The sequence below is a fragment of the Elephantulus edwardii genome, unplaced genomic scaffold, assembly GCF_000299155.1.
Source record: "Elephantulus edwardii isolate Elephantulus edwardi_28Jun2011 unplaced genomic scaffold, EleEdw1.0 scaffold00344, whole genome shotgun sequence".
Lineage (NCBI taxonomy): Eukaryota > Metazoa > Chordata > Mammalia > Macroscelidea > Macroscelididae > Elephantulus > Elephantulus edwardii.
In genome coordinates, this window is record NW_006400094.1 from 73,950 (window position 1) to 92,924 (window position 18,975).

Here is an 18,975-nt window from a genome sequence, read left to right on the forward strand (position 1 = left end):
GCTCGAAACCCTAGCGACTCTGGCAAACAATGAAACGTTGCTGTATCCTGTAGCATTGTCATGATCTCTGTCAAGTGCACATCCACCGCTACAGTCACTGTGTCAATCCTTCTCATCGAGGATCTTCATCTCCTCTGCACGCTGTACCTCTCCAGGCCTTATGCTTGTTGCATGCTGTCAAGTTGGAACTGATTCACGGCTTGCTCTCCAGGGGGTTTTTAGAGGCTGTAAATCACATGGGAGGGGAGAGCAACTGGTGGATCCAAATTGCAGCGCTGTGGGTTGGCAGTGCACCTCTCACCCACTGTTGTTGTGTGCCATCAAGTCAGACCCAACCCACAGCGAACCCTCCAGCTGGTTTTTGGAAGCAGTAAGTTGCACAGGAGGAGGCTGCCCATCTTTTCTCCTGTGGAGCTGCTGGTGGGATGTGAACCACATACCTTTGTGTTGGCAGCTCAATTCCTTACCACTCACTAAGCCATCGGAGCTTGCTGTTACCGACTAGGAATAAAGTAATGCGGAAGTGAGCCTGCTTGGTAAGAGTGAAGCTGAGTCTTTGGTAGAGAGGCGCCGAGTTGGGTAAATGACCTGAGCCTCGTGGTCATGGGGCTGATCGGCCCTGGAACTTGGAGTGTGTTGTGGTGGCAGTTGTGCTCCATCTTCTTAAAGCCCACTCACTTTGGGAGGCTGATGGAAAGACGGGCACCACCATCCTGGACTGACTCGACCCTCCTGTGTGTGTGTGTGTGTGTTTCACTTTGGACGTGTTCTAGCCAAGCTGCCTGCTCCTCTTGTGTTCTCCCTTCCATTTTCAGAGCTTCCTTGCCTCGTCCCATCTGCCAAGTCAATTCCTTCTGATTCTGAAGCTAATCCACACACACTACGATCCAGGGGCAAGCAGCAAGCGAGAGGGAATAGGGCAAGACAGAGAGCACAGGAATTGAATTAGAATCCTGTTGTTTCCTTCTTGAGAAAAGCTGGCAATCAGGACATGTCTCCAGTAAAAGGGACAGGGACCAACAAACTCCAAATTCACACACACATGCACACACACAGGGTGGACACTAGGAGAAGGGCTTATGCCTTGTTAAGGGACATCATGCTTGGAAAAATGGAGGGTCACAGAAAGAGAGGAAGACCTCTCAATGGGAAGGACTGACACAGTGACTGCCGCAACGGGCTCAAGTGTGTCAGAGATGATGAGGATGGCACAGGACACGACAAGGCTCAGATCTGTTAGTCATAAAGTTGCTATGAGTTGTAGCAGACTGCACCTAACAACTCATTCGCTCAGACACCTTTCACCCCTCCCCCTGGGGTCCTCCCGTGGCATGCTTCTGCCACCTGGGCTGAGGGCTTATGAAGAAGGCATTTGTTCCTGAGCAATGTCATTTCGTGAGTGTTAGGGGAGACTGTCCACTTGGTTCTCGCTCACGGTAATTCCTATGCTGCCCATCTTCCAATTGTCAGTCATCTGGAGACCTTGTTGCTGTTATCACGTCAGTCTATCTCACGGAGGGTCTCTCTCATTTTGCTGACCTGCTACTATACCCAAGACACTCACATACTTTGGACATGTTGTCAGGAGTGGGCAAGTCTATCAAGAAGGATATCATGCCAGGAAAGGTAGATGGTCAAAGAAAAAGAGGAAGACCCTCACCAAGATAGATTAACATAGTAACTGTAGCATTGAACTCCAGCATAGCAGAGATGATGAAGATGGTGCAGGAGAGGCCAAGGTTCAGATCTGTTATTCACAGATTGCTGTGTGTCCAAGCTGACTCAAGGGTACCTAGTAACTGCTTTACCAACCCCTTTCAGCAAGTGCTCTTTCCTGACAACAAGTCCAAAGTAAAGAAAATAGAGTCTGGCATCATTTTTTTCCAGGCCCATGTCTCTTCTAAGATGATTTGACTTACCCTTCTGCTAGTCGAGGGTGTGTTCTCAGGCAACATTCTAACACAACAGCATCTTCCATTTTCATTATCCAGCTCTCTTGTGCACATGACGTGCACTTTTGTCTCCCTCCGTGTAGAAAAGCTCCCGCTTGCCCCATGCCACGTTGTTGACCTGCAGTCACCCACGATCTCATTGTCCCTAACTCCGGTGCAGTAATTCCTTTATTTCCATGCACACTGGCGGAGGCCACTTTCCAAGGAAAGCACTCCACACTTGGATGCACCTGCCATGGTCCTTCTTGAATATTCATGATCAAGGTCACCTTCTTCCCAAAGATCTGCCCCCTGCTTTCTTCTCCATCGGGCCACGATCCAGAGAAAAGGTAAAAGGCAGGGAGAGGAGAGCATCCTGGGTTCTGAGGCATTGTGAAATGTTCTTAAGCACAAAAGATGTGTGCGTGCATGTCAAGATTGATTAGCGTCCTTAATGGCGCATTTAATTTGAGGACTGCCACTCAGTGACATCTATCCAAAAGGAATGAAGGCCAGCTTCTCTGTCGATCAGTTGTACTACGAGTTACACATGACGGTTGTTGCTAATGGTCTCAGACAGTCTGCCTGGAACTCTGCATCTACACATCCATCTACACTTGTTCCCCCTAATTGAAATTAATGGGAATAAACACGTGTCAAATAGTTAAACTCGGTTACCACAGTTTAATGAAATGATTGAGCTCTTTTTCATACATACCAATGAGCCTGGCTATTTTGTTTTCTCTACCTCTCCTTCCTTATAAATTTTCCCCTTTCATGTACTTTTTGAGGGGGGTGTGTATTTTTTCACATTCCAGGCTATCACAGATTTTAAGAGTTTAGGAAGGTGAGATTCAGGATTTCTATGACACACAGGGCATGGAGGTGGAAACAGCTGGCCCATTTAGTGACTCTGGAAAGTAGGTAAGTCAGAGAGAAAGAAAATCCTTTTTTAAAAAAGATATTGACAAAAAAAAAATTATTGGCAGCACCTTGCTGTTCAGTGGTGTATTATTTTGTAGGTGGGGAACAAAAATACCTACAATGGACACAGGTATGAGATGCACAGTTTTGGACCTTGCTTTTTGCACTCCCATAAACACAGACTTCACCAACTGTTGAAACAGATCCTGACTCATGATAATCCTATAGACCTACCCACAAGGGTTTTCAAAGCTGTGATCTCTGTGGACCACCACATCTTCTTCCGTCAGAATAGCTGGTGGGTTCACACCGCCCATCTTTCATTATCAGCTGCATGCATAACCATCGTAGTCCCAAGAACCCCTAAATGTGACCATCTCTCTGTCTTCTCATTGCTGTCAGCTTGGAACGGACGCCTAGCTGACTCACCAGCATGGTTTCGGGGGCTGTAAATCACACAGGAGGAGACTGCTCATCTTTCTTCAGAGGAGCAGCTGGTAGATTCGAACTGCCTACCTTTGGGATGGAAGCATACCTCTCTATCTACTTGTTGGTATGAATCATCAAGTCAGAACAGAGCCATAGCTGGCCCTCCAGCGGGTTTTCAGAGGCAGTAAATCCCACGAGAGGAGACTGTCTATCTCTCACAGAGCAGCTGTCAGATTTCAACCATGTTCCTTTGGGTTGAGAGCCCAGCTCTTTACCACTAGGTGAGCTTCCTTCCTACCCACCAGATAGATGGCCAATAAACAGGCTCTGAGTGCTTTAACAGCTTTTGCGCAAGAAAGGAAAGAACAAGAAAGAAAGAACCCACCATGTACTGACAGGCAAGGCTGTATTCTTAAAAACTCAATGCCATCAGGTTAGAACTGACACATAGCTCCCGTAGAGTTTTCCGAGGCGGTAAATCGCACTGGAGGAGTACACCACTCTCTTAAGGAGTAGCTGGTGGATTCAAACATCAGAAATACAGGGGCTTTGGGTAGGCAGTGCCTACACTATTAGAAAACTGATAACTGGCAATAGCTTTGGAAACTGTAATATCATTACTGCTATCTACAAGGTGCCAACTTAAAGACTAAAGTGTGCCTAATCTTTTCATGTGAATCTGAGAGTCAGGCAGTGAAAATAGATGACAGAAGAATCGATGACTTTGAGCTGCAGTGTTGGAGAAGAGTGCTGAATAGCCTATGGATTGCCTAGAAAATGCAAATCTCTCTTGGAGAAAGGGCAGCCAGAGTGCTCGTTAGAGGGAAGGATGGTGAAATTTCTTCTCACATCCTCCGGGCATGTTTTTAGAAGGGTTCAGTCTTGGGTTGGGAAAGTGAAGGGTCAGCAAAAGAAGGAAGACCCTTAACAAGATGGACTGACACAGTGATGATTATTCTGGCCTTTAGTGCAGCAGAGATGATGCGGATGGCATGGGTCTGACGTTCACAGGCTTGCTATGAGTTGAACTCAAGGTAACAGCATCTAACAACCACAATGAGGTGAGGGCCTTGTCTTTTCTTTAAAAGGAGAAGACTGGCAGAAAAGAGAAAACATGTTAACACAATGGAAGGATGGAGTGGCTGTGCCCAGGGGCTCCAGCAGACCATCGATTGTGAGGATGGCGCAGGACTGGGCAGGGGACTCCTTCTGCCCTGTGCAGAATCACCATGAGTCAGAAACAACTCAAGCCCACCTCACGACGACAACACCACCACATATTACCAGTATCCCTGAGGGACAGATAACCCCCACTCCCTTCCGCAAGTCTGAGAGTCTGAGGTACATTATGTAGAACGTGGCTACATTCTTCCTTTCTACTGTTGTCAAGCAAACAGAAATCCTCACCATTGGGCCAATAGGCAACATCATAATAGACGGAGAAGAGAATGAGGATGATTTCATCTTACTTGGATCCATAGTCAACACCCTTCGTACCAGCAGTCGGGAGATTGGAAAGTGTATTGCATTGGGAAAGTCTGCTGTCAAGGACCTCTCCAAAGCACTGAGGGGCAATTAAGTCTATTTAAAGGTGAAGGTGTGCCTGATGCAGGCCATGGTCTTTTCAGTCACTGGCTATGCATCTGAGAGCTAGATGGTGAATGAGGACAGCAGAAGAAGAAATGATGCCTTCGAGCTTTGGTGATGGAAAAGAATACTGACTATCCCATAGACAGTCAAATGAATGAAGAGATATGTTTTGGAGAAAGTGCAACCTGAGGACTTCTTGAAGGCAATTATGATGAAGTTCAATCTCTCATACTTTGGGCATGTTGTAGAAGAGGCTATTCCTTGGAAAGGGATATCATACTTGGGAAGTTAGAGGGTCAGTAAATGAGAGGAAGAGCCTCCAATAAGATATATTGGCATGGTGGTGGCAGCAATGGGCTCAAGTGTGTCAGAGATGACAAGGATGGCACAGGAAAGGAGACAGTTCAGATCTGTTGTTCAAAGGGTCGCTATGGGTTGTACTCAACTCAACCAATGGTACAGGACAACTACCGTCCTGACATCCTATGAACCAAAAGGTAGTCATGTTGCTCAAGACACAGATCTCGGACTGTCAGAGAGGCTGACCAAAGAGTGAGGCTGAAGGGAAGCCAGCACTCCTGCTGCAATAAGTACTTGTGTTGATTAACTGAAAATGTGCAGTGTTGACACTGGCATCTGAACACCACTGACTACTATTAGCATCATCCCTGCACCTGTCATTCATGGGATGAGTGAAGTGTTCATGTGCTGTGTAGACAAGAGCAAGGGGGATGCGCACACAGCGAGGCCAGAGTTCTCGGTGACTCTGGGTATGACCAGCATCCCCTGGGGTAGGGCACAACAACTGAAATGAAGGCTAGTTGTCCAAACTTGCCCAGAGATGATGAGCTAGAAAGGTCTGGCAATTCCTAAAAGATGACAGTCAGGAGACCTTATGAGAGAGCTGTCATACTCAGGAACACAGAATCCACGGCAATTGAAACAATAAAAACTCCTTTAGCGTTGGACAACTTCCTCTTTGAGTCTGTCAAGTTGTCCGGAGCTGTTCCTGGGAGGTACAAATGACTGGCCTCTTGCCGACTCACTGAAAGGTTAAAAATTCAAGTCCATCCAGAGGCACTGTGGAAGAAAGTCCTGGTAACTCAAAAAAATGACCTCTGGAGCAAGCACAGCTCTGCTCTGACCCACATGGGGTGACCAGGATTTGAACTGGAATCCAATTGGTAGTGCCGAGATTCCTTGCATCCAGTCATCTCTGCTGTTCCTGTAGTGCCCACTTCAGTTTTTGGCTCTGATTTCAGGCCCAGGAGCCTCTCTCTTCCCCACTTCCCACCATCCACTCCACTTTTTCTCCCCCTTGTCCTTGGGGACAGCACTGGTCTAGTGGTAGGATGCCCATCCTGGGTTCAAGCTCTTTCAGATGTACCTCATGCTCAGCCACTGCCTGTTACTGCAGATTATGGTGATGAACAGGGTTGAGCAGAGCTTCAAAAAGAAGAGACTAGAAAGAAAGGCCTGGCTATCTATTTATATAACAGGTAGCCAGTAAAAATCCTGTAGGTGACACCTGTCTGATCATTGCACTGGTGTTTTGCATCAGGACACCACAAAACCCACTTGCCTTCATCTCTGGTGGGAGCTTGTCTCTATCTTTCCTCTCTGGCTTTTCATCAAATGCTATCCTCAGAATTCTAAGTACAGCTCTCAGTTTCTTAAGGAAAAATACAATGAATTTATTCTCAAAGCCAGTCACACAAAACTATTGTCTCGCTAAACTTTTTATCCAACTCTCCTTGCCAATCCTATTTGAGCCCAGAATTCTTTATCCTAGAGACATCTACCCCTTCTGAAGCCATCATGCCCAGTAGTACAATGTATGAGTCAGGCGTGGTCTGAACAATAACAGGGAGGAGAAAATTTATTAGTTTAATATCTCAAATATATTACCTGCCCTCTCTATGAATATATGTATACATTCTATCAAATCAAAGATTCCATTTCTATAGCTAGTTATTAAAATAAGCCAGTTTTACATATTTATGGTTAGAATGAGTAGCAATTTCCAACTCTAATACTCTCAGTGGCAGGCTGATCTGAGAAGGTGAGTGAAATTTAAAGATAAGAAGGCATCAATCTAAACCTTGAAGATGAGGAAGGCATCAGCAATGAACCGCTTGTGATATGCTCAGAGTTTCTCTGGGTGGCACAATCAGACATTTGCTTGGCTTTAACAGAAAGGTTGACAATTCACGTCTACCCCAAGACACCTTGGAAGAAAGGCCTGGCTACTGACTTCTGAAAGGTCACAGCTGAAGGAAATCTCATGGAGCACAGTGCTGCTTTGACATAAATAGGGCTGCTCTGAGTCCCAACGGATTCAATGGCAACTGGCTTGGTTTGGATTGGCTGGTTTGGTTTGTGAACTCAACCCCTTCCCTCAACTCCTGGGCTCCTGTAAACCCTATGTCTGCTTCTTAGTGAGACAACCCAGAGGTTGTAAACCCAGAGAGAAACAAAGCAGTCCCCAACTTCTCCCTTGGAAATCCAGGACTAATGTAGAGAGGGGGTATTTGCAAACCTTTGGTTTGGGGGCCTCATTTTAGCCTTCTTTTGGTCCCCATTTTTTCATCTCCACTGAAAAGAGCTGCTGAGGTTTTCATTTTGCTTTATGGTTTCTGCATTTCTGCTTTGCTCAAATATTTCTTGTTTCTCTGCCTTTCTAAGAAGACAGAAACAAGGAGACAAGGTAGTCAGGAGAGCTGTGGGGAAGCTGAATGAGTGACACCAAGGAAAACAGGTGATCAGGCATTTAGGGGGAAGATAGATGCTGTGACACCAAGTGGAGGCCAGTGAGCAGGAGTCGTAGAGAAGAAGATGTGTGATGTGACACTAAAGAGAGACAGGAGACAAGAAGTTGTGAGAGGAAGATATACAATGTGACCCCAAGAGAAAGAAGGCAACCAAAAGTTATAGGAGGGAAGAAAGACTATGTGACACCAAAGGAGACAGACAAAAGAGAGATGACCAGGAGTTATGGAAGGAAGATATTCAATGTGACACAAACAGAAAGATGGCAACCACAAATTATAAGAGGGAAGATAAATGCAGTGACACCAAGAGGAGGTAGGTGATTGGAAGTCATGGAGGGAAAGATGGATGGTATAACACTAAGGAGAGGTAGGACATGTGAAGTCCTGGGAGAAAGAAATATGGTGCGATACTAACAGGAGGCTGGTGACCAGAATTTGTAAGGGGAAAATATGTGATGTGACAACAAGAGTAAGAGGGTGACTGGAAGTCATACAAGGAAAGATGTGACAACAAAAGGAAGAAGGCGACTGGGAGGTATAGAGGGAGAAGACATGGCGCGACATCAACAAGCAGTAGGTTATGGGAGTCATAGAGGAGAAGGTGGACTGTGTGACACTTAACTAAGGAAGAGACAGGTGAACAGAAGTTGTGAGAGGACAGTATATAATGTGACATCAAGAGAAGGAGGGCAATCTGAAGACATGTCAGGGAAGACAGTGTGACACTAAGAAAAAGGCGGCAATCAGGAGGGAAGATAGACAATGTGAGTGATGCCAACAGGTACAAGGCTATGAGGACTCATGGGGGAGAATATGAATTTTTGTGACACTTAACTAAGGAGGGGGAGGTGAACAGAGGTTGACAGGGGAAGATAAACGTTGTAACACTAAGAGGAAGAAGGCCACTGGAAGTTATGTGAGGAAAGATGGGGATTTTTATTCCAAGAGGAAGAAGGAGATCCAGATAGAGGGGAAAAGATGGAAGATATAACACCAAAAAGAGGCAAGTGATGGAGAGTCATGGGGGAAAAGATAGAATGAATGATACTCAGGAGAGGCAGGTGACTAGAAGTTGTGTGGGGAAGACATACGATGTGACACTACAATGAAGAAGGAGACTAGAAGTTATAGAACTGAAGACAGATGACCCATAATTAACAGGAAGAAGGGTGTGACTAGGACTTAATATGAGGGAAGATGGAAAATATGATACCAAGAGGAAGCAGGTGATCAGAATCACGGAGAAGACGACAGATGGTGTGACACTAAGGAGAGACAGGGGATTGGAAGTTGTCACAGGAAGATACACACAGGAGAAAGGCAACCAGAAGTTATAGGAGAGGAAGAAAGATGATCTAACACCAAAAGAGATGGGTAGTAGAGATGACTAAGAGTATTTTGGCACAAACAGGAAAATGACAATCACAAGTTATAGGAGGGAAGAGAAATCTGGTGAGACCAAGAGGAGCTAGTCTTGGAGGAAAGATGGATGGTATAACACAAAGGAGAGATAGGTCTTGTGCAGTCGGAGAAAGAGACAGGGTATGGTACTAAGAGGAGGCTGGTGACAAGAAGTGGTTAGGGGAAGATATATAATGTAACACCAGGAAGAAGAGGTGACTGGAAGTCACACAAGGGAAGACAGTGTTGCACCAAGAAGAAGAGGGTGAACAGGCATTATATAATGGAAGAGACATGATGTACATCAACAGGAGACAGGTTATGGGAGTCCTGGATTGTATAACACTTAACTAATGAGAAGCAGTTGGACATAAATTGTGAGGGGAAGATATATGATGTGACACCGAGAGAAAGTAGCCACCGGAAGGTCTAAAAGGGATAGTAGACAATGTGGCACCAAGAAGAAGAGGATGGCCAGAAGTTGTAGTAGGGAAGACAGATGATATGTAACCAAGACAATATGACACCAAGAGGAGGCAGGTAATATGGAATAATGGAGGAAAATATGGATCATGCTTGAATAGGTACAGGTAGGGGAACAGAATTTTGTGAGGGGAAGACATGATGTGACATCAACAGGAAGAGGGAGACTGGAAGTTACAGAAGTGAAGATAGATTATATGTAACCAAGGGGAAGAAGAGAATGGCATTATAAGAGAGAGGGTGGATGATGTGACTCCAATAGGAGGCAGCTGGTAGGGTAATATAAGAGAAGTTGGACAGAGTGACATTAAGGAGGGCAGGGAATGACGGTTTCTGAGGGGAAGATATACACTGTGACACCAAGTGGTAGAGGAAACAGGAAGTTATTTGAGGGACGATAGACAATGTCACACCAAGGGGAAAAGGGCGACAAAGAGTATAGCAAGGAAGATAAAAGATTGTGTCATGGTAACAGAAGGGACGTTGTGATGAGTCATGGACGAGAAGATGGATTTTATGACAAGAGAGAAGAAGGTGAACAAAAGTTGTGAGGGGAAGATATATGATGTGACACCAAGAGCAAAGAAAGCCATTGGAAACTAGAGGGAAGAAAGATGATGTCACACCAAGCAGAAAACCAGAGGTTAGTGGAATATAGATAATGTGTAGCCAAAAGGAAGAAAGCAATCAGGAATAATAAGAAGAATGATAGATAATGTAGCACAAGAAGGGGCAGGTGATGGAGAGTCATGGAGAAGAAGACTGGCTTTGTGATACTGAGTGGCAAGTGATGACTGTGAGGGGAATTTATAGTATGAGGGAAGATAGACAAAGTGACACCAAGAGGAATAAGGTGACTGGAACTGATAATAGGGACAATTGGGAATACAATACAATGAGGAAGAGGGCTTCCAGAAGTTATAGGAAGGAAGACAGATGAAGTAACACCAATAGGAGGCAGGTGATGGGGAGCCACGGAAAATAATTTGGACATTAAGTCCCTAATGAGCAGCAACGGATAAGATACTTTGAGGGGAAGATATACAATGTGACACCAAGAGGAAGAGGGAGACTGGAAGCTACATAAGGGAACATGGAGGATGTGACACCAAGAGGAGGAAGGTAACAGGAATCATGGTGAAGAAGAGTGACATTAGGGAAGGCAGGTAATGAGAAGTTGTGAGGGGAAGATATACAGTGTGACACCAAGAGGAAGGGGGACCAGAAGTCATAAAGGAAGATAAACACTGTCACAGAAAGAGGATGACCAGAAGTTATATGTTATATGAAGATAGATGATGTGACACTAACAGGAACCAGGTTATGGGAAGTCATGGAGGAGAAGATGGATTTTTGTGAGACTCAACTAAGGAGTGGCAGATGAACAGAAGTTGTGAGGGGAAGGAAAATGTTATGACACAAAATGGGAAAGGACCACCGGAAGTCATATAAGGGAAGAAAATGTGTAACCAAACAGAAGAAAGTGACTAGGAGTTACAGAAGGTAAGACAGATGACATAATACCAAGGAGAGGCCAAGTGAAGAGGAGTAAAGGAGGAAAAGATGGATGGATGGATGGATGGATGGATGGATGGATGGACGGACGGACGTTTGGATAGTGTGACATGGAGGGGCAGATGAGGATCTGTGAAGGGAAGATAAATGATGTGACATCAAGAGGAAGAGGGGGACAGAATGTCATGTAGAGGAAGAAGGCGACCAGTAATTACAGGTGGCAAGACAGACGCTGTGACACAACAAGAGGTAAGTTATGAGGAATCCTGAAGAAAAGATGGATTGTGTGATCTGTAATTAAGGAGAAGCTGGTGAACTGAAGTAGTGTGATAAAGATAACATGTTATGATACCAATAGGAAGAAGGCTATCAGAAGTCATATGAGGGAAGATGGATAATGTTAAATCAAGAGGACCAAGTTGCAGTTAGTCATGGAAGGAAATGCAAGTGATGAGGTGTTTGTGAGGGGAAGATAGACAATGTGACACCAAGAGCAGGCAGGTCAATAGGAGTTATGGGGTAGAAGATGGATTTTGTGACACTTAACTGAGGAATGTGACAACTGCCTAAGGAAAGGCAGGAAAACAGAAGTTTTGAGTGGAAGATCTATGATGTGACAAAAAAAGGCAGAGGGCTACCAGATGTCTAGAGGAAGAGAGAGATGAGAAGTTACAGGGAAGAAGATGAGAAGGTGGGGACTGTGACACCAAGAGGAAGAGTGAGACCAGAATTTACGGAAGGGAAGATAGATGACGTGTAACCAAGAGGAAGAAGAGATCCACTGGAAGTTATAAGAGGGATGAGAAGGTGGGGACTGTGACACCAAGAGGAAGAGTGAGACCAGAATTTACGGAAGGGAAGATAGATGACGTGTAACCAAGAGGAAGAAGAGATCCACTGGAAGTTATAAGAGGGAAGATGGGCAATGTAACACCAAGAGGAGGCAGGCGACAGTCATGCAGGAGAACTGTGCAAGGAGAAGCAGGTGATGAGGTGTTGTGAAGGGAAGATAGACGATGTGACACCAACAGGAGGAGGGAAACCCCAATTTACATGATAGATGATGTGACACCAAGAGGAAGAATGCAACCAGGAGTTATAAGAGGCAAGACAGATAATGTGACACCTACTGAAGGCAGGTTATAGAGAATTACTCAGGAGAAGATGAATTTTGCGATACTTAACTAAGGAGAGGCAGGTGAACAGAAGTTGCCAGGGGAAGATATACGTTGTGACACCAAGAGGAAGAGGAGGACCTGCAGTTAGTTATAAGGGAGATGACAATGTGACACCAAGAGGAAAAGAGCCGCCAGAAGTTATGTGAGGAAAGATGGGGGCTGTTACATCAAGAGGAAGAGGGTGAGGGAAGATGGAAGATAGGACACCAAGAGAAGGCAGGAAATAGAGAGTCATGGAGGAATAGATTGTGTGACACTTAGTAAGGAGGAACAAGAAAACAGTAGTTGTCAGGGGAAGTCATACAATGTGACACCAAGAGAAAGAGGGAGACCAGAGGTTACAGAAGTGAAGACAGATGATGTGTAACTAAGAGAGGGAAGTCAGCAATCAAGAGTTATAGAAGGGAAGATGTATGATGTGACACCAAGAGGAGGCAGATGAGCAAGAGTCATGGAAAAGAAGACGGATAGTGTGACACTAAGGAGAGACAGGGGATGAGAACTTGTGAGAGAAAGATATACAGTGTGACACATAGAAGAGGAAGGCAATCAGGCATTATCGGAGGGAAGATGGATGATGTGAGCCAGGTAATATATGACTAAGATACGGGGGAAGATATGCGATGTGGCACAAAGAGGAAAATGACAATCTCAAGTTATATGAAGGAAGAGAAATGCAGTGAGACCAAAAAATAGCTGGTGGGAAGTCATGGAGGGTAAGACGGATTGTATAACAGTAAGGATAGTTAGGTCTTGTTCAGTTCTGGGAGAAATCGATATAATACTGTGAGGAGGCTGATGAAAAGAAGTACTGGGGGGAAGATACCTGATGTGACACCAGGAGGAAGAAGTAACTGGACATCATAAGAAGGTAGACAGACAATGTGACACCAAGAGAAAGAGGGCAACTGGGCATTATATGAGATAAGATACATGACATGACAACAACAGGAGTCAGATTATGAGAGTCATGGAGAAAATGGACTGTGTGACACTTAACTGTGAAGAAGCAGGTAAACAGAAGTTGTGACGGGAAAATATATGGTGTGACATCAATGGAAGTGGGCCACCGGAAGTTCTAAGAGGGAAGATAGGCAAGGTGACACCAAGAGGAAGAAGACTGCCAGAAGTTATAGGAGGAAAGGTAGATGATGTGACACCAAGGGGAAGTAAGTGACCGGATCATGGAAGATAAGTTGCATGATGTGACATTAAGTAGAGGCAAGGGATGAGGGGTTGGGAGAAGAAGATATACTATGAGACACTAAGAGGTGGGGGAAGATAGATAAGGTGTAACCAAGAGAAAGAAAGCAATCGAGAATTATAGAGGGAAGATGGATGATATAGCACAGGAATATGCAGGTGATGTTGAGTCATGAAGGACAGGATGGATGTTGTGACAGTGAGAGTCAAGAGATGAATTGTGAGGGGAAATTATATGATGTGACACCAAGAAGAAGGGATAGCCTGGAAGCCATAAGAGAGGAAGATACACAATGTGACACCAAGAAGAAGGGATAGCCTGGAAGCCATAAGAGAAGAAGATACACAATGTGACACCAAGAAGGAGGCAACCGAAACTTCTAAGAGGGAGATAGCGGATGCACCACCAACAGGAGGCTTTTATGAGATGTCATAGAGAAGACAGAAGAAGTTGTGAAGGGAAGACACATTATATGACACAGAAGGTGGCTACCATAAGTTAAATGAGAGAAGATGACAATCCAAAAACTCCGAGAAGCAGAAGGCCTCCAGAAGTTAAACTAGGGAGTTAAACCAGGTTATAGGCGGGAAGACGGATTATTTGATACCAAGAGGAGGTCCGTAAAGGGGAGCCATGGAGGGAAAGATGGATTGTGTGACACTTAAGTGTGGAGAGGCAGGTGACCAGAAGTTGTGAGGAAGAGACATATGATGTGACACCAAGAGGAAGAGGGAGACTGGAAGTTCTAAAAGGGAAGCCAGATGAAGTAACCAAGTGGAAGAAGAGAGTGACCAGCAATTATGGCAGGAATATGGATGATATGACACCAAGAGTCAGCAGGTGACAGGGAGTCAAGGGAAAGAAGTTGAACCGTATCACTAGGGAGAGGTAGGGGAGGGAAAGTTGTGAGGGGAACATATACAATGCGACACCAAGAAAAAGAAGGAAACTGGAAGTTCTATAAGGGAAAATGACAATGTGACAACAAGATGAAGTGGGTGACCAGAAAGTGCACAAGGGAAAAGGGAAGATGTGACACAGAGAGGAGGCAAGTGACAGAGAGTTATAATGAAGAAGATGGATGGTGACAGTAAAGAGAGACAGGCAATGTTGTGATGTGACAAGAGGGGGAGAGCAGAAGTAATATGAAGGAACCTAGACAATGTCACACAGAGATGAAGATGGCAACCAAGAGTTATAGGAGGGAAGATAGTGTGACACTAACAGGAGCCAGGTTATGAGGCATCATGGGGGTGAAGATGGACTGTGTAAAACTTAAAGAAGAGACAGGTAAATAGAAGTTATAAAGGGATGACACATGGTGTGACACAAAGAGGAAAAGGGTGACAAGGAGGGAAGACAGATATGATACAAACATTGCCCAGTTTATGGGGAGTCATGGAGAAGAAAATGGATTCTGTGATACTTAGAAGAGGAAGGTAAACAAAAGTTATGAGGGAAAGGTAGTATGATGTGAACCCAAGAGGAAAAGGGCCATCGGAAATGAGAGGGAAGACAAATGACGTGACACCAAGAGGAAGAGAACAACCAGAAGTTAGAGGGGGTAGATAGATCATGTGTAATCAAGAAGAAAGCAATCAGGAATTATAGAGGGAAAATGGATGACATAGCACAAGAAGAGGAAGGTGATGAGGAGTCATGGAGGAGGTAACATGGGCAGTATGACACTGAGTGGCAAGTGATGAATTGTGAAGGAAATATATACAATGTGACACTAAAAGGAAGAGGAAAGATTAAATCCTATGAGGGAAGACAAACAATGTGACACCGAGAGGAAGAAGGCAATCAGAATTTATAGGAGGGAAGACAGACGATGCAACAGCAAGAGGAAGAGGGCTACTGGAAGTTATAAGAAGGAAGGGAAGACAAAGTGATACCAAGAGGAGGCCGGGCACTGGTGGAGGAAATGGCCAGTGTGATGTCGGGGAAAGTAAAAGTGCCTGCAGATTCTGAGGGGCAGATAGATTATGTGACAACAAGAGCAAGAGGGTGACCAGTAGTTAAAGGAGGGAAGATAGATAGGGTTGACCCTAAGAGTAGGCACATGCCTGGGAGTCATGGAAGAGAAGTTGAATGGTGGGACAGTAAGGAGAGGCAGGTGAGCAAATATTATAGGAGGGAAAATTTTTTTTTTATGTATTTACCTCTTTTTTTCTATAATTATATTTTATTAATTTTCATAAACATTTACAGAGATTTTGGGCTTCCACTCATTCATTGTTGCACTATTCTCTCTACCCTCCTCCCAGTTTGTTCTTGTCCAAATGCCACAGTGCTTGTCAAAGCCAGTTCTGATTAATCTTCTTTGTCAGTGTGTCCTTTGCCATTCCCTATCACTCCTCCCTGAGAGAGACTTCACCCTGAGTCATAAGGAAAAGGGGACGGCGTATTCTCTTAGCTACTTCCTGCTGAAAAGGGACGCTGTGGGTTTCAGGGTGAAGATCTTCTCTCACTACTCTAAAGGGCCCCTTTGGCAGTAGGAAACACATAGATGATGTTACTCCAAGAGGAAGATGGGTGACCAGAATTTATAGTAGAATGGATAGACTATTGGACACCAAGAGGAAGAGAGTGAGCCACATGTACAGGAGGGATGATAGAAGGTGTAACACCAAGAGGAAGCGGGCAATCAGGAGTTATTAGAGGGAAGATATTTAGCGTAACACCCAGAGGAAGCAGGTGATGGGGAGTCATAAATCAGAAGATGGACAGTATGACACTAAGGAGAGGCCATGACCAGGAGTCAGGAAAGAGGATAGATGACGTGACACCAGGAGGATGCAGAGACCGGTCGTCATCTGGGGTATGACACCAAGAAGTGTTAGCTTTTCACTTGCTCAGCCCATACTGTGACCAGTGACAATGCCCACTGCCTAAGACCCCACGTGTTTAGGAGGGTCCTATGCTGTCCAAATAAGGCATGAAAGAGATTGAGCTTTGGCGTTGAAGGTTCGGGTCACTGGGAGTTCTGGGTCCTGGCTGAGTGGCTTTGGGCAGATTGCTTCCTCTCTTAACACTTGTGCTCCCTTGACCTGCATACCTGCAGCTTCCATAGGAGTGACAGATACTTGGTGAGGAGCAGTCCAGGGCCAGTCACTGTCTCAACGAATGCTCCTTGTCCTTCTTTCTGGTGGGCACAGGGTTGCAAACCAGAGAGGTACAGGGCTCTAAGTGAATGGCTGGAGACAGCCCCAACCCAGAGGTGCCTTGGGAGAAACTATCCAGAGTTACTAGGAGTGAACAGCATCAAGTTGAAGACAACTGGTGCATAGGGGTCAAGCAGTGATGCCAACAGAGAGAAAAAGAGCATGCTAAACTGTGAACCTCAACACTGGATGTCCAGGTTCACCCTGAGGTGCCACAGATGAAAGGTCTGGCTGTCCACTTCCAAAATGTCAGCCAATGAAAACTTGTGGAGCTGAGTTCTTCTCTGACACACACCAGGAGTCTAAATGGGAATGCCGGACCAACAGCTACATTTCCTGCACCTTCCCGTCACCTAGATCTTGACCCCTGACCTCAGTCCCCCCCCCCATACAATTTCAAATAATCAATATACAGGGTCCCCCACCCTCCACCCCAAATCCACAGGCTTTCCTGCAAATCAGACCCTGCAAGTCAGTACAACGTTATTTCCACATTGGCATCATTACAGCTTCTAGCAGCCAAGGTCAGGAGATGTTGATTCCTGCGATGCTGGTTGATGAGGGTAAAGGGTTTCTGGCTTCATTACCGTGTCTGTCTAATGGTCCGAGAGTTAACGAAGAGGGAAATAGCACCGATATGCTCACGGAACACTGATTAGGGCTGAACGATTGAGGACGGTGGCCTGTGCCAGACACCCTGCCCTTTAGAGCCAACGCACTGTAGCTCATATCCATAAACAGAAGGCAATTTCTGGCAGGAGATTGCTTGCATGCTTTTTCCTTTGTTTATTTTTTTCTTTCCCCTCAGGGGCACGGGGGTAATGTATATGTCCTAAGGGCATAAGAGAGAGAGAGCGTTCAAGAGGGATCTGATGTACAGGCAGAGAGGACGACCCACAGAAGGAGGGTGTGTGAGGGTGTGTGTGTGTGTGTGAGAAGGGGGGAGGGACAGAGAGGAAGAGCAAGAGATCAAAAGAAGAGGAGACAGAGAACTAGAGGAAAAGAGAGAAAGAAATGTGCAGAAAGAAGAAATGGAGAGAGAGAGAGACTTAGAAAAACACAGGTACATAAAGGTACAGAGGAGAGAGAAAAATGAAAGGGAAGAGAAGCACACAGGGACTTAGTATTTAGAAGGTCTCACTGTGACACTGATGTGTCAAATGTGATAATGGTTACCCATGGTGGACAGTGTTTGGTGAAGCTCCCCAATTAAAACAAACTTGGAAGCAGGAGTGCCATCCACTTGCAAAATATATTGCCTCCGGAAACTCTATGAACGTGGAGAAATGATCTAAGTTATACAAGTGTTCAGGTCTTTTGTTCATAGGGTCGCTATGAGTCTACGACTCAATGCACCTAACAACAACAACAACATGTGTTGACTTTGTCCTCTCCTGTTTGTGCATATCTGGCTGTATTGCAAGCCTATTTATGCCAGTGGCTAGGAGAAAAAAAATAAAATCTGGCAATGGCATCTCAAACAAGAATCTCATCATGAAAGTTTACAGATTCCTACAGGGCCTTGGCAAGGAAAAGACTGATATAACCCAATCACAAAACATGAAGAAGATATGTGAAGACTCTTCACAAAAGACATTCAGATGGACAACAGACACATGAAGAATTGTTCAAAATCCCTGGCAATAAGACATGCAAATTAAAACTACAATGAGATACCATCTCACCCCAGTAGCAGTGGCCAAGTTTAACAAGACAGAAAGCAATAAATGTTGGACCTCTCATACACTGTATGGTACAACCAGGCAGTTTCACGTTTCCTTAAAAAGCTGAACATAGAAATTTCTTACGATCTATATATATCCCACTGCTAGGAATATACCCCAAGGAAAACAGAACCAAGACACAAATGTAAATTTGTACATCTGTGTTCATATTAGTGTTATTCACAATATCAAGAACATGGAAACTGCCTAAATGCCCATCAACAAAAGTATGGATTCTGACAATAAGGATGATGACATTGATATTGATGCCATTTAAAGTGGTGGATGCAACCGAGCTTCACAGTATAATGCTGCAAAATTTCCTGCATTATCAGCCAGAAGTGCAACATGTATGTGCAAAAGCTGCGATGGCTTAACATCATGCTACACTTAATACTAAAAAGGTCCTACTGTGAGTGGTCTGAAAGTAGAGGTCCTGATGTGACATCTGAGGAGTCCATACACGTTTGTGAGCAGATGTAGTTTATTTATAGCATGTTTCTTTCTGAAAATCTAGCAGTGGACACATTGGATCACATTTATACAGTTGTTGTTGTGGTTGTTGTTGTTGTTGTTATGTGCCATCGAGTCACTTGCGACTCATAGCGACCCTAGGTACAACAGCCCTAAACTCCGCTCTGTCCTGTGCCAATCGCAC